This window comes from Cavia porcellus, unplaced genomic scaffold, assembly GCF_034190915.1.
Source record: "Cavia porcellus strain 051 isolate PalLab524CR breed Dunkin Hartley unplaced genomic scaffold, mCavPor4.1 scaffold_19, whole genome shotgun sequence".
NCBI lineage: Eukaryota > Metazoa > Chordata > Mammalia > Rodentia > Caviidae > Cavia > Cavia porcellus.
This window is the reverse complement of record NW_026947502.1, coordinates 25,410,571-25,425,839: the sequence shown is the minus strand read 5'-3', so window position 1 is coordinate 25,425,839 and position 15,269 is coordinate 25,410,571. Positions and strand designations below refer to the sequence as shown.

Genomic DNA, 15,269 nt, shown 5'->3' with positions numbered 1-15,269 from the left:
GCTAGGTGATGGCTCAAGGTGATTCAAAAAGCATTAGCTATCAAGGAAAAAGGAAAAAGTGAGTCTGAGGGCCTGATCCTTTGGAATGTGGAAGACAGATCTAGCTGTATCTTGATGCTAGAGTCAAGGCTTAAGAGGAATGACCCCAGAACTCCCAAGGAGGAAGTCTGTCCTGGGAAGGCTCCAAGAAAGCATTTTTAGAACAAGGTTCTTTGATGCTTTGTTGGATCCGTTGACTCATTCCATTACATTGAGGGGCTTAGAGTAACTTGCGAGGCAAACTCAGGTTTAGAAGACATGTAACTTTCTCTACAAGGCAACTTAAAGTGTCTTTTATGACATCTGGCAGAATATTCCATGTCAGTCAAGTTACCATTTCCCTGGCTTGATCTCACTGCCGGGGTTACAAGATGTCAACAGATGGCAGACACTTGTCCTCAGGACTGCCCATACTGCTGGCATCTGAGATGGTGGGCACCACCTTACTGTGGTCTTGTATCCATAAAGGATGCTAGCCAATGTTCCACATTCTCAACTTAAAGGCCCTCGCATACTCTGAGCAAGTGCACCTGGGTATTTGCTGGGTCCTTGCTTCCCTTGAGCGCAGTCTGGGAGACAGGCAATGGGTTCATTTGTCTGATCTCACAGCCACTTTTGCCCTGGGTCTGCTGTCCTTAAGCAGGGTAGAGGCCTCTCTGGGTCAGATTTCTATCAGTCTGTGTTTTGCACTGTTGTCACTCCCAACTTGCTTTTACTATACTTGCCCTTTTCCAGCTTGAAACTAACAGCCAGCTTTACTGTGTCATTGTTTCTCCACTCTAAATCTATAGACCAGTAGTCTCCAAGGGCTTGGGTAGTGAGACACAAAATTTTCCTATTTTCACTGTAACATTCCTTCCTCAAGGCAAGTGCCACCTGGTCCTATTGACTGAAGGAGGGAGGCTGTAAGGAGAACATAAGGGGACAAGGAAACAGAAGAAAAAAAAAAAAAACCCTGAAAATTCTAACTACTTTAGTCTTTACAGAATAAAATCAATCTAACTGCAAGAACGAAGAATATAATGGAAATAATAAACCAAATTTGGAGGACAGAAAAGCATTTAGTGCAACATTTACCTTTGGGCTTTCTGGTAACCAAAAAGGAATAGGGAAAAGGTATGATGATACAAGTACACAAATTCAAAACAAATAAAGGTGGTCTGCTCTGAATTCAAAATAATTGTCACCTGGGACTTCACAATCACAGCCATGGTGGGGTGGCATGAATATGACAGCATGGCTCCTTAGAGGAACTCAAATGACTCAAGTTTGAAGGCCACAAGTTTGAAGTCAAAGCTGAGAGATCATTTGGGTAGCTTGGCCTTGTACTAATTAGCCTGACAGCTTGTTCTTTTGTACTTTAAGGTACTGTAGTACATGTGTGGGATTTAAAATGCTCTTAAGGAAAAAAACAGTGAAGAAAATGGAAATAACCAAAATGAGACCCTTATGCACTAGGATTACAATCTCCAAGACTCCCAGTGTTTGCTTGAGACCCTAAGATCGAAACAGTACTGAAACCAATATATTCATACTATGTTTCTTCCCACAGGCCAGTGATGGAGAACCCTTTAATGGCAACATGCACAACCTACAACCTCAAACTGCTGTTTATTGCATAAACTTAAATATTGAGGTTTTCATTTACTAGAAAACCTATTAGTATCTTTTTTTCTTAAAAAAAGAACACAGTAACAGAGCTTCAATGATAGTTTATTGAAATTGAGGTTTGCATTTGGTGTGTTCTTTGCTATTACATTTATAGTGATATTCTGTCAAACCATGGCTCAATCTTGTAGTTTGATAGCAACAAGTACAGCTCTCAGCTCATCTGTTAAGTTTGTTTCTCCTATCAGATTTGATACAACTGAAAGCTGAAAACAGCTGCTCACCAGCATAGGATGACCCAAACAAAATGAAAAACAATCCCAAATGCTTTCATTGACTTAAAATTATTTGGCAGAGCAGCTCACACTTCAGGGATTCCATTTTCAGCACCAACTACACTGTCCTTTGTCATTCTTTCACCCTCTACCTTCATAAGCGTTGCACAGTTCATTATTTTTTTTTTCCAGATAGAGCTTTCTTGAAATTCCAATAGCTCCATTTCCACATTTCCAAAATGTAACCAGTGTAAAGCTAAAAAAATCAAGTTCTTCAAAACTGGCTTTATCTGGAGCAGTAAGAAAACACAGGCTTGTCTCCATCATATGAAAGTATAAAAACAATACTAGAAAATTCCTTCAGGATTTCCTAGTAGTTTGTAAAACTGTCTGCAAATCGTGATTTTTCTAAATGCAATTTTATTTATTTATTTCCAAGTCTATTTTATTTCAAGGAGAAAAAAGAAAAAAAAAAAAAAAACCTAAAACAAAATTTCAAAACATATCAGGGGGCAACAATCATACATATGTTGCATGCCGACATTCCCATAGCACCAGACATATGCATTCAATTGTCTGATCAATACCAGCACATATCTTTCTCTTCAGTGAACTCAGAAGTATAACTATCTTAACTATTTTATACATATACACATACATATGTGGTTTCTTTTAGCTTCTCACACTGACAATGTTTGCATGTCTTACCTAAATGCATCTTTATTCAGAAAATATTTCAGTTGCCCAACTTTAAGGTTTTTTAAAAATGTTTCAATACTATAAATCACTCTATTTTCCCTGTACTTTGGCAGTTTTTTATTCACTGAGGTGTAAAATCTGCAAAAAGAAAAAAAAAGATTGTTAAAGCAAGCAGTGAGCTCTAGATATTCCTACCCATTTTCATTCATAAGCACTCTAATTTCATCCAGTCTATGACTTGTCCTGTACTCAGTCACTGGATGATGTCACTGTACCTAAATAAAGGACTAGTGTGCCTGAACCTCATCAACCAAGTGCTGAACTGTCAAAAATTACAAACATAAATCATAACGTAATTCACCATTTCTGGCACATCTTTAAGGATATTGTCTAATTTTTGTTGTTTTCTCTGTAACAAAGAGCTTCTTGGTATGTAATACAATGAAACTGAATGTATGTTTTGTTCATTTGACAAAGAACTATAAGAAACCAGATGTTGCTCCTCCCCACGCAAAGTTCCCCCATCATGAATAACTGAAACCACATTTTTTGGACTTATCTCTTGTGACAAAAAAATCCTCCATAAAGCACTGCTGGTATCTATCCCTGTGTTCTTCAAGGCAGACAAGTTTCAAGAGCTCTCTCATGATGTCACCAATAGCACAATACAAAATTACTGCTACATTTGCATTATTCATATCTGTGCTTTTATCCAAATCACACGGAGTCAACAGCTGCCTTTTGTAATTCAGTGTTGTGTTGCTAACATCTCTTGTGATGCACAAAACTTATTCTTATAGTATTTCTCTTTTGGTCTTTTTGAGACAGTGTCTCACTATGCAGTTCAGGCTGACCTTTAGCTCACTCTGTACCCCAGGCTGCTCTCTAACTGGCAACCATCCTCTTGCCTCAGCCTCTTGAGGACTACATGTATGGACCACCACACCTAGCTTATAGTATTTCTAAGTGGCACCTCACAGTTGCATTGCATAATTTTAAACTTGTTTGGGGAATCATGACAAAGGGAATTTCTCTCACACAGCATGGCCATTTTGATAAAGACCTCTATCAGACAGTACATGTTTTGTTACATACAGTGAAATTTGAAAACTGCTAGGCGATGTATTTGAGATAGTTGCAAAAACTAAGCCGCTGGGAATATTTCCTCAATTTCCATTAAAGAAATACTTTTCTTCAGTTTCATCAAGTTTGGCAATACTTTTGTGGTTGGTGTCAAGGTGCCATCTGACACGTGGTGTGCAACACAAGTTCTTTTATTACATGGAATACAAAATGCTTTTCCACTGTGTTCAACTCCAAATGACTTGGTCCAGACCTTTTGGAATAATGTTCCAATTTCTTTTCAGTTTTGCTGTAGTCATTTTCTGGTATTCAAGAATTGGGAGCCTACAAAAACACAAACATTAAAAAAACTAATTACCCCACACAAACCTATCCCTATACCAAAAACAGCTAACACTAACAGTTAACACTAAAGAATTTTACGTTCCCTGAATCAACAATTTGCATCAACAATTCTCAGCTAAGGTTCCTCTTGAATTTCTGACTGCCAGATCAAGGGGGCAATGTTCCAATGACTACCAGTTTTTGGTGTGTTCTGAAAAAGGAATCTAAGTGCATTTCCTACTTTGTGGAGCTTCTGCTAAAATCACAGCCAGTCCAAGCAAACATTAATTGTTGCTTTTGTGTGCATAAATTATTCACGAATTGAGTATGTCAAGGGGACAGCATACCATTAAAAGGATCTCAGTTTCTTAGAGTATCTCTTTGCTAAATCTTAAGATATGAAATTTCAATTTTACAAAAGAAAACTTAAAAGTAAAAATCTTGTTAATTAATGAAATGTATTCATAGCCAGTCTAAGCAAATCTTTTGTCTACCCACCTAAGCAGCACAGATTGGCTCAGATCAATTGTGATTAATGAATTGCAATCTGGTGTTGTTACTTTTCTGAGCATGTGCATGGCACCTGTGTCCTCTGCTATATGATGCTCTTCTGCCAGGGCAACTTGCTTTGTTTGCCAACTGAGAGGGCACTGTATGCCTCCCATATATTAATAATACTACTGCTCTACATCTTCCATGGTATAATTTCCAGTTTTAGGCCATTTTAATCAAGTCTATTTTTAATGTATATGTTACCACTTAACTTTTGATTTTTGTGCCTTTTGGCTGGAGTATCTTTTATTGACTGCAATTAGAAGTCAGCCTTATCAGTGTCCCCATTATATGAGGTATTCTCAGTTCAAATGTTTCTTCAAGTCATAATTTAAAAAATTCAAACTAAAAGTTCTCAGTAAAACTGTAACTCAGAACCAACTCTCAGTAAGAGCCAGTTTTCATTAGCTACAAAACAAATGAAAAGCACTAAAAAAAAATAAATAAATTTCCATCATTTCTGCTATTTTTGGTAATCTTGTGATATTTTACTCACTTTTCTCCCTGGAATTTTCTCTTCCATTTCCTCACAATCATGATCAAAAACATCACCATTACTGCAAATGAAACAAGAAAAGATATTAAGAACCTCCCAAATTTCCAGAGAATTGACAAAAGAACTAAAAGAACATAACAGATTTGTTGCAACATTGCTCACAAAAGACAACTGAAAGCAGTCCAAAAAGTTGAATGGACAAAGAAAAATATATGTACTTGGGAGGCTGAAGCAAGAGAGGATCATTCCGAGTTAAAGACCAGCATCGGCTACAAAGTGAGCTCAAGGCCAGCCTGAACTGCATAGAGAGACCCTGTCTCAAACAGACAATAAATAAATAAATAAAAATATTATGTTTAGTACATGTAATGGAATGTATTCAGCCTTAAATTCTGCTATCCTCTGCAACATGAATGAACTCCCATCATACACAAAATATACCAGTCAACTAAAGAGTAGAACAGTATGATCCTCTTGTAAGTATCCAAAGTAAAAACTCAAAAGAGTTTGCCACTGCCAAGGCCTGGAAAACATTAAGCCTTTCAACTAAGTTTTTGCAAAATCAGTGGACTTGACCAATGCGTCCTAGTTTGATACTGATGTACTAACACCAAACAAGTGAATCCCATGAAAATAAACTTTGTGCGATGTGTGAGGATTACTGACAACAGCATAAAAAGACACTAGGGGAAGATGGTGGAACACCGTTGATTCTCTTGGAGAAGCTTGCCATGTTGGCTTCCTGATATGAAACTGGCTGTAATCATCAGAAGAGCTTGGGTCCTCACTGTCACTGAGGATGGTAACAGTTCTCTTTAGGGGAGCTCTTAATATGAGCATCATTTTTGGCTTCAGTGTAGATCTTTTATCTTGCTGGCACAGACTTTCTGGCTTCTACCACTAACCTTTGGGCCTTCCCAGTGCAGTTCCTTGATACAGATTTGCACAAGATGTTGCCATGAGCTCTAGGTCTTCAAATGGACTCACGCAAGATAATGCCATGGGATCAAGGCCCCTTCTTTGGGTCTCTAGTGTGTGGACAGATCTCCTACACTTCTGCATTTGACTTTCAGTGACTATTACAATAAACCCTATAAACTATGTGTCCTTTTTCCTTGGATGCTGAGGATTTAGCTCAGCAGCATAGATGCCTGCCTTACAAGCATGTAGTCATGAGTTCGATATCTAATACCAAAAAACCAAACCCCACAACTTTTTCCTTCTAAGTCCTGACTACAACACCCTCCATCAATTGCTGATGATTCTACAGCTCAACTATCTCCCATTACACTGCCTCCTCCAGTTAGTACCTCTTGTCAGTTCTCTCCATGCAACTCCCTACATGCCAGTGGTTACACTGGTACTGTACCACCATTTAAACGTAACTGTAAAAATAAAAATAATTCACTTACAGTATTTTTGTACATGTTTGGCTTTCTTATGCTTTACAATGTGTATTAGTATCGAAAGTGACAGATTTTGTCAGACTTAGGAAAGTTCTCCTGAATAGAACTCATTTGTAGGTCAGGGAATTACTATACTAGATTCTCAACTGAACCTATCATAAAAAGAGCAATACTAAATCTAGCATGCCTTTCAAGTCCAAATTGGAACACAACAATTACAGAAAAAGTAGATTAATAGAGCATATTAAAAATAACATACCCACTAAGTGCTGTCCACTAATATGCACAAGCTCTGGACTATACCTCAAGCTTAATACAAAAGGTTGTGTAATTTCAAAGCTCCCAAGGGGAACCTGAAAGAAATTTTTAATTAAGCACTGTAAATAAAGGACACATACAACAGGTATCACAGGTAAACCCCATATAACCAAGTCAAACTAGTAAAACCTATTTTCACCCCTCTAATACAGAAGAATCAAAAAACAAAAAGTTGACGACTTAACTCCACAGTGACACACGACGCAACTGTGACTACTGGAAGCAAATAGAATATTCTTTTAATTTCTCTGATACCTTAAATGATACCCATCTTTAAAAATATTTAAACTCTCACATAGAATCCAAAGTTCACACACACTTACCATTGGCTGTACAGGCATTTTCAAAGTTGCCATTGTTACTTTAATTGGACTGCCTTTGACATTCATAAACCTCTGCTTCAACAATGTGCACTTCATCCTTCCCACCAGCTGCTAAACTGTCCTGTAAACAACAAAGGGAACTTCTATGATAAAGATGTGGTACATTAATACCTAGTAACAAAAAAATACTTTTAAGCAGTCAAAGAAACAAAAAATATTAAGCCATATGAATAAAAACTAAAAAGTGGAAACTGAGAAGTCATTTATTTTGAAAAATAGAAAAATGAAATCAAGCCTTGAGTTAGTAAACAAAAAGGTAGAGGTTACCTTGTGAACTATTTTCATTAGAAGCAATGCAGAATCATCTTTCTGGATTCTGAACATGAATACACCGGACAACACTGATAAAAAAAACTTTATACATTCCACCTTCTTGTCATACTATTTCACTGTCAACTACAATGAGACAGGTAACTTGCCATTCTACAGATGCAAACATGCTCAATGATTTAGTGGCAACACTTCCAAGAGCTTCCAAAAACAAAGACTAACAAAATTCTTAAATTTTTAACAAATATTTAACTCTCCAAAATGGATCCAAAGTAGAGTACAAATATCTACTCCCATTCCACAAATGAAAAATAATTGTTCTAAATATTACCAGAATCATTTAACGTTAGTGGTTCCATTTAATAAGCATCTAACAGTTATTGTTACGTAAATACTGTACTAAAAGGCTACTTGCTCATTAACAAATCTCAGCATGCCTAATCAACAAGATGATACAAAGAGGCTTCCACAATTGAATTTACTACGCTGAGATCTTGGAAAACAACCCAAATGGCCATCAACTGAGGAATGGATAAAAAAGATGTGGTATTTTAATACAATGGAGTACTCCTCAACTATAAAGAAGGATAAACTTAAGGCTTTTATATGTAAATGGATGCAATTTGGGACCATACTGCAAGTGAAATAAATAAAGACTTACATGTGTAAACACCATATTGTCTCCTTAGTGTAAGAAACTGAGAGTAAGATTTAAAAAGTACAATAGGTATTGTAAAAAGTAAAGAAACTGCTCCAAGAGAAAGAACTGGAATGGGGTAAAGAACAAAAGAAAAAGGGGGAAAACAAAACACACAAAGAAAATTATAATCGTACTACTAATTTTATTAGTTCCAGGAAAGGAACACTTAGTGCTCATACTGTCTGATCAATTTTCCACACCTGTTCCTGGCAAGAGGAGCAACTCTTTTGTTTTGGGGTTCTTTTCTGTTTTTTTTTTCCTCTTTAAAAAAATTACTGTGACTGAAAGCCAAAGAATCAACATAGTGCAGTTTGAGGGTGAAGTAGAAGAGTAATGGAGACAGACAGTTGCCTGAAAGTCCAGGCTCTTTAAACTTTACAGTTCCAGATCTTCAATTCAGCCGGTAGCATTTTCCTCGTTAAACCCAGTGCTCAATGCATCACTCAAGGTGGTTTTCACTTCCCTTCCCCCAAATTATAAAACTTCACTTTTACTTGTACAGCACCAGGAGGACTCAAGAGTTTTGTTTCAAATTTTCAACTTTGTGCAACGTTTGTTAAGTCGCTTCATGAGTATTGTCATCTGCAATGTACAGCAGTTTCAATCTACACAAGTGAGACTGAAAAAATAATCTGAAGATAAGCTATATCTTAATAGATATTTTAAGTACTAAACAAAGACCTTCAAAATCCTGGCAAAACCATCCAACAGTTCTCAACTAAGCCACAGAACCCAGGAAGCGAGCCCGGGATAGAGGCCACACTTGGCTCTCCCCAAACTGTGTACTCCCAGTAGCAGCGGCCTCCTCACGCCCAGCCGCGCCTCTCCTCCCCTCTAAACTAGCCGAAGCACTCACAGAGTAATTCTGTCCCCAAGTACTGGACAACGAAGTCTAGAGAACAATGTCAGGCTCCCTTTCTCTCTTCCCCACAGCAACCTCGCAAAACTAGCCGGACCACCTGGGACCCTGCAATGAAGATTATCAACTTGCACCAGAACCCTACAACCTAATAACATAAAAACAAACCTCATGCCCCGGCATCTAACTCCTACCACAGAAAAAGGCGACTACTCGGCCAGCCGCTTTTTCACCTCAGGTCCTAGGCCTCGGATCGCTCACGCCTCAGGGTTCAGGCCACCGCTCCTCGCCTCCTACCTCCCGTTCACTCAGCCTCCACAGCTCCGGCTGCTTCGCCCTCCTCGCCCAGGGTACTTAGCTTTCTCCCCCGGCCCAAGCCTCGGTCGGATTGACGCCCCCTCCCCCCAACCACCAGGCCCTGTTCGACCTCGCTCCAACGTTCTCCTCAAGACACTTACCGAAAAGATATTTCTGGGGCCTCAGGGGGCTTATGTCCATATCCATCGAATCTTCCATGGAGTGGTGGCACGCACTTAGGTGAGAGAGAACGCGGACAGAAGTGAATGAACTCTGCTCCAAAGAACAGACAGACAGAACGGATTCACGCTGGGAAAAGACCAAGGCTTCTCGCGCCTAGATATAATCTCCTGAAACCTCGCGAGACCTTCCCAAGTCTCACCTCATCGCGCGTGCTCCACATCTCCCCCTCCCTCTGGGTCACTCTGCTGCGCAAGCGCTCTTGGACTTTTCTCCTTTTACCTCGCCCCCCGCCTCTTCCAGGGACTTCGCGGGCTCCTTTTGAGCAAGCGCATTCGTACTCTGGCCCCACCCCTCCGCCAGCGGCGTCTTTGCGCATGCCTGCTTCCCCTTAGTAGCGCGCGCTCGCCCCCGCCAAGCTTTCCACGTCCTCTACAGCTCAGGCGCGCTGGCTCGGCGCCCAGAGGCTGCGCAGCCCCCCGTGCAAAATGGCGGCTGCAGCCCCGCCTGTACGTGTCTTAGACTCGGGGCGTTCGCGAGTGGAAAGTGAGCCAGAGCGTAGTTCAGCTCACCTTTTCCCATCCTCTAGGGCTCCGCAGGCCAACACGCAGGCATAGTTCCCCTAAGGTTTTGGTCTGGCCTCACAGCCTCGTTTCCCCAGAGTCCAAACTTGCGGTGCTGGAGGCAGTGGACTGCGGGCTCTTCTTTGGCAAGACTTAACTGTGTTTTCATGGCTCTTTCTGAGAAGCGTATCTAAAGCCAGAGTTCTCACTTTTATGTCATTTGGGACCAAAGAGGGACTAAGCTAGTCTCCAAAGAGCAAAAGGAAAGAACTACTGGGATGAGGGAAAGGAGAAAAGTAGGGAGTTTAAAAAAAAAGAAAAACATATATATATCGATAGATAGATATTCACAAGATAGTTAAAGATGATTGTACTACTAATTCTATTCATTGCATGAACAGTGCTTATGCTGTTTTATTAATTTTGCATGCCTATATCTGGTAATCTGTGCCACTATTTTGAGGATAACTGCAATATAATAACCATTGTTAATTTCCTATCGTCTTTTTTTAAACTTCTGTATCGTTTTTTAAAAAATTCTCTTAAAAAGAAAACCAAAAGCATCCTAAATTTTGTTGCGCATGCAGCCTCTGAGGAAGTGCAGTTGTTTAATCATTCCAAAACGCTTTGTAAGAAATACATAGACCTTAAATCGAATACTCACTGTCTTCCAAAAGTCAAAATGACTGTGAAAGGTAAACATATTGAACCCACTCAGGACAAGTAGACAGCTTTGCAATTAGAGACAGGAAAAAGACTTCTATAACTTTCAGAACATGGCAAGCACCTATGGAATGAGTATATTTGAAAGAAAAGGAATTAATCTGTCTTTTATTGTAATTTTTAAAAATTTAAGCATTTGCTATATTTTTCCATCACATTGCATGTGTATTTTCTACCTTCGTTTAATCTGGCTTCTCTTTTCAAGGCATAATACAGCCCTACTATGTTCTTTTTAGGAGTTGCATAGTGTTCCATGAGGTGAACATGTATACATTTTACTTCCAAGATTTTAAAAAGACTGTACACATTTATGAGAAAACATTGAAACATAAAGGAAAATAGTATCCTATGTTGTAAATGTTTAAACATGAAATAAAAATAGTGTCCGGGCTGTAGGTATTGACAATTTTGTCTCATACATACCCTGCCATCCACAGGTCTTTGTATCTTGGGGTGGGAAAGTTTCTGGAAGTAATCTCTTGTGGATAGTAAATAACTGCAGCTGTGTTTAATCACCACAGAGAAATATATGAGGACGTGCTGATGCTGGTGGTTAATAATCATTCCACTGTGTACATATCTCTAAAGATTATAGTATACATCATAAATATACACATTTTTAATTGTAAATTAAAAATCAAGCAGATAAATATTTACCCCCAAAAGCTGGTCTGCACATTTGTAACTATTCATATGTAGACACATACTTGATTCCTTCTGGATAAATATGTAGAAGTGGAAGTCTAGTCATCTGGGGAATCTATGCTTAATTTTGAGAAACTGCCAAACTGTTTTCCAAAGTGATGCCCCTTAACACTGCCACCAGCAGTGTATGCGAATTGTATTTCTACACATCCTTGCCAATTTCTTTTAAGTTTAGACGTTTTCATCACTGTGTTGTGGTGTCTTCTTGTGGTTTTAACGCACATGCCTTAAGGAGCATCTTTTTTGTGTTTATTTGCGTGAATATATCCTCTTTGGTGGAGCATCTCATTAAATCCTTTGTCCACTCCCCACTTTTTTTCCTATTTTAACTGCTAAGCACCTGCCCTACCTCTGAGCTACAACCTTTGCACCTGCTTCCTCCCCAGGTTGTTTCTGATTATTGACTTTAGAGAGGTCTTTGTATGTTGTAGATTCACATCCTTCATCATCTCTGCAATTTGTATTTTCTCAGGGTATATATGACTTGTCTTTTCATTTCCCTGAACAGAACACTTTATATTTTTAATTAAAAAAATTTAAAACTAACTTTATTAGTAAACTTCTGGCATACATAATGATTTCATTCATCATAGGAAATTTGAACCTATACATTATATATCTTTTTTGGAGGGTTTGCTCTGTGTTTTTCTGAGAGAAGATCTTGCTATACAGTTCAGGCTAGCCTTAAACTCACTAGGTAGCCATGTTGGAATCAGCTTCCCAGCAGTCCTCCTGCCTCAGCTACCTGCATGCGAGGACTACAAGTGTGAGCCACCACGCACATCAGTGTTATATATCTTGATCCTTCTTTTTCTCTCCATTCGCCTTCCATTTTTTCAGCCTTTCTTCCTCTTTTTAAGAAAAGTTTTGTTTCTACTTTTTGCTTCTCGTCTCTTTTCATTCCTTTCCCTTCTTTTCATACCTCTCATTGTTCCCCTTCCCATTTGAACATTTTCTTTCTGCTTCCCAATATCTGCCATCCATTTTGGTTCTTTTTTGTGCTTTCAGTTTCTTGCACAAGAGAAACAATGTGATATTTAAACATATTTGTCTGATTTATTTTTTACTTAAAAGTATGGTCTCAAGATATTTACTTAAAAATATCTACAATTTATCTTTTATGGCAGAGCAGTACCCCATTATATATAAGTACCACATTTTCTTCTCTTCTTTCTTTTCCTTCTTTTTTTTTTTTTTTTGTGCTGGAGATTGAACTCGCAACCTCATGCTTGCCAGGCAGGTGCTTATGCCACTGAGCCAAATCCCTGGCCTCCATATTTGCTTTATCAATTTGTGTGTTGTTGGGCATCTGAGCTGTTACAAAGATTTTTGTTTTCTTTTGTTTTTTTAAGGCAAGGTCCTACTGTGTAGCCCAGGCTCCTTGAACTTACTTTTTATCCCAAGCTGACCTCAAGCTCATGACTGGCCTCCAGCGTGCTGGGATTATAAACTTGTGCCGCCACACCTGGCATATTTGCAAGATTTAGCTATTACAAATTGTGCTGCTATAAACATAAATGTGCATACATTGCTGTGATATGATGCTTTTAACTTTTTGGGGGAAGAAACCAAGACAGAGAATACTCATTCAAATGGAACCTCTAGTTTGAGTTTTTTGAAGAATTTCCATATTGATATCCATATTGGTTGCACTAATTTACCCTCCTATCAACTGTGGAGAATTTGTTCATTTTTATACCCTCACAAGAATTTCTTATTGGTTGATTTCTTAATGATACCATTCTTGCTGGGATTATACCCCACTGTCACAAATAGATCAACCAGCCCCACCTCAAATCAGCAATGAAATATCAGAGCTGAAACAAACTATGAACAAGTGAACTTAGCAGATATCTACAGGGTGTTCAATTTCATAACAGCAGAATACCAATTCTCAGTTGTACATGGGACATTCTCCAAAATAGACTGCATACTAGCTCATAGAACATGCTCAAGTAAATACAAAGCAACTGAAATTACCCCATGCATATTACCAGACCATAGTGCAATGAAATAAGAAACCACAAAAACTGTATAAACACACGTGCCTATAATCTCAGTACCTGGGAAGCTGAGGAAGGAGAATCACTATGAATTTGAGGCCAGTCTGGGTTACAGAATGAGCCTAAACCACATACAGAATCAGCCTAAACCACATAGTGAGACCCTGTCTCAAAAACAAAACAAACTAAAAACTACATAAACATGGAAATTAAATAATTCTCTCCTCAACAACCAATGTGTCACAGATAAAGAAGAAATTATATAGTTTCTACAATTAAATGATAATGCCGGGGCTGGGGATTTAGCTCAGCAGCATAAGTACCTGCCTTGCAAGCAGGCAGTTGTGAGTTCGATCCCCGGTACCGGTAAAAAACGAAAAAGACAAAAAAAAAAAAAAAAAATTTAAATGATAATGCCAAACAATGTACTCGAATGTATGGAACAAATGAAAACAGTCCTACAAGAGAAATTGATGTCATTGAATTCTCACATCAGAAAAACATGAGCTCAAATAACCTGTTAAACCTCAACTTTCTTGAAAAAGAAAAATAAGTTGAACTCAAAGCACATATAAGGGAGTAAATTATAAAGAATACAGCAAAAATGAATACAATTGAGACTACAAAGTTGCAAAGAATTAATAAATGAGTTTTCTGAAAAATTAAATAAAATTGAGAAATCCTTAACCACCCTAACAGAAAGAAAGAAAGGAAGGAAGCAAGAAAGAAAGAAAGAAAGAGAAAGAGAGAAAGAGAGAGAGAGAGAGAGAGAGAGAGACAAATCCATGCAATTAGGATCACGCCACCCTGCCTTACAGCCAGCAGATTATGAATTGAAATCTCCATGAAGTGTGAGCTACATAAACCTTTCCTTCCTTCATTTTGAGGGTCAGGTGTTTCATCTTAGCAACAGGAGAAAAGTAATCAAGAGAATACATGAAAGACCACAAAGACTCCACCAAAAAACTTTAGATTTTATAACTAAACCCAGTAGTATAGCAGGATATGAAATCAACACTTAAAAATCAGTAGCATTCCCCTGCAGAAATAGCAAACTCACTGAAAGAGATATTAGGAAAGTCACATCTCTCAAAGTAGAATCCCCCAAAAATGAAATACTTAAGAATCAATTTAGCAAAAGAAGAGACTACTACATTGAAAACTACATTACATTCAAAAAGAGACCAAAGAAGTTTTCAGAAAATAGAGAGCTATGCTTTGTTCTTAGGTAGAAAGAATAAATATAGTGAAGATGGCCATACTTACAAAATTGTTACACAGATTCAGTACAATTCTAATCAAAATACTATTGGCACACTTCACAGAACTAGACAATCTTAAAATCCATTTGGAATCAGAAGAGACTTAGAACAGCAACAACAACAACAAAAAACCCAAAACCAAAACCAAAAAACAACAACAACAACAAAAAATAAAACCTCTGGTCAACAAAGGCAAGGCAGGAATCCTCATAATCCCTGCTTTGAAATTATACTGCAAAACCACCTTATTTAAAACAGCATGGTACTAACAAAAAAAGGAAAACAAAACAAAACAAAATAAGGGTCAGTGGAATAAAATGAAAGATATAGAAAAAACTCCACACACACTCAGCCACCTTATCTTAGACAAGATGTCCAAATACCCTCACTAGAAGAAAGATAGCCTTTTTAATAAATGATGCTGGAAAAACTGGCTTTCCACATGCAAAACATTAAAAGTAGCCACATATGTCTCACTGTGCACTAAACTAAAATTGAAACAGATAAAAGATCTAAATAGCAGA

The 15,269-nt window shown here is 38.2% G+C and overlaps 1 long non-coding RNA gene across 3 annotated transcripts; it reads right to left on the bottom strand.

Annotated features, from left to right (window-relative positions):
• Positions 1 to 1,736: 1,736 nt before the first annotated feature.
• On the bottom strand, positions 1,737 to 9,675 carry LOC101788218 (uncharacterized). 3 transcript variants are annotated; one of them, XR_010041095.1, is made up of 6 exons: positions 9,471 to 9,675; positions 7,124 to 7,244; positions 6,742 to 6,835; positions 5,077 to 5,137; positions 3,717 to 4,028; positions 1,737 to 2,759 (listed from the first exon to the last, which is right to left on the bottom strand). It is a non-coding gene; the product is annotated as an uncharacterized LOC101788218 (long non-coding RNA). The 3 variants fall into 3 exon arrangements; XR_001202018.3 differs by having other exon boundaries at positions 1,737 to 4,028; XR_010041094.1 differs by lacking the exon at positions 6,742 to 6,835 and having other exon boundaries at positions 1,737 to 4,028.
• Between the last annotated feature and the right edge of the window lie 5,594 nt (positions 9,676 to 15,269).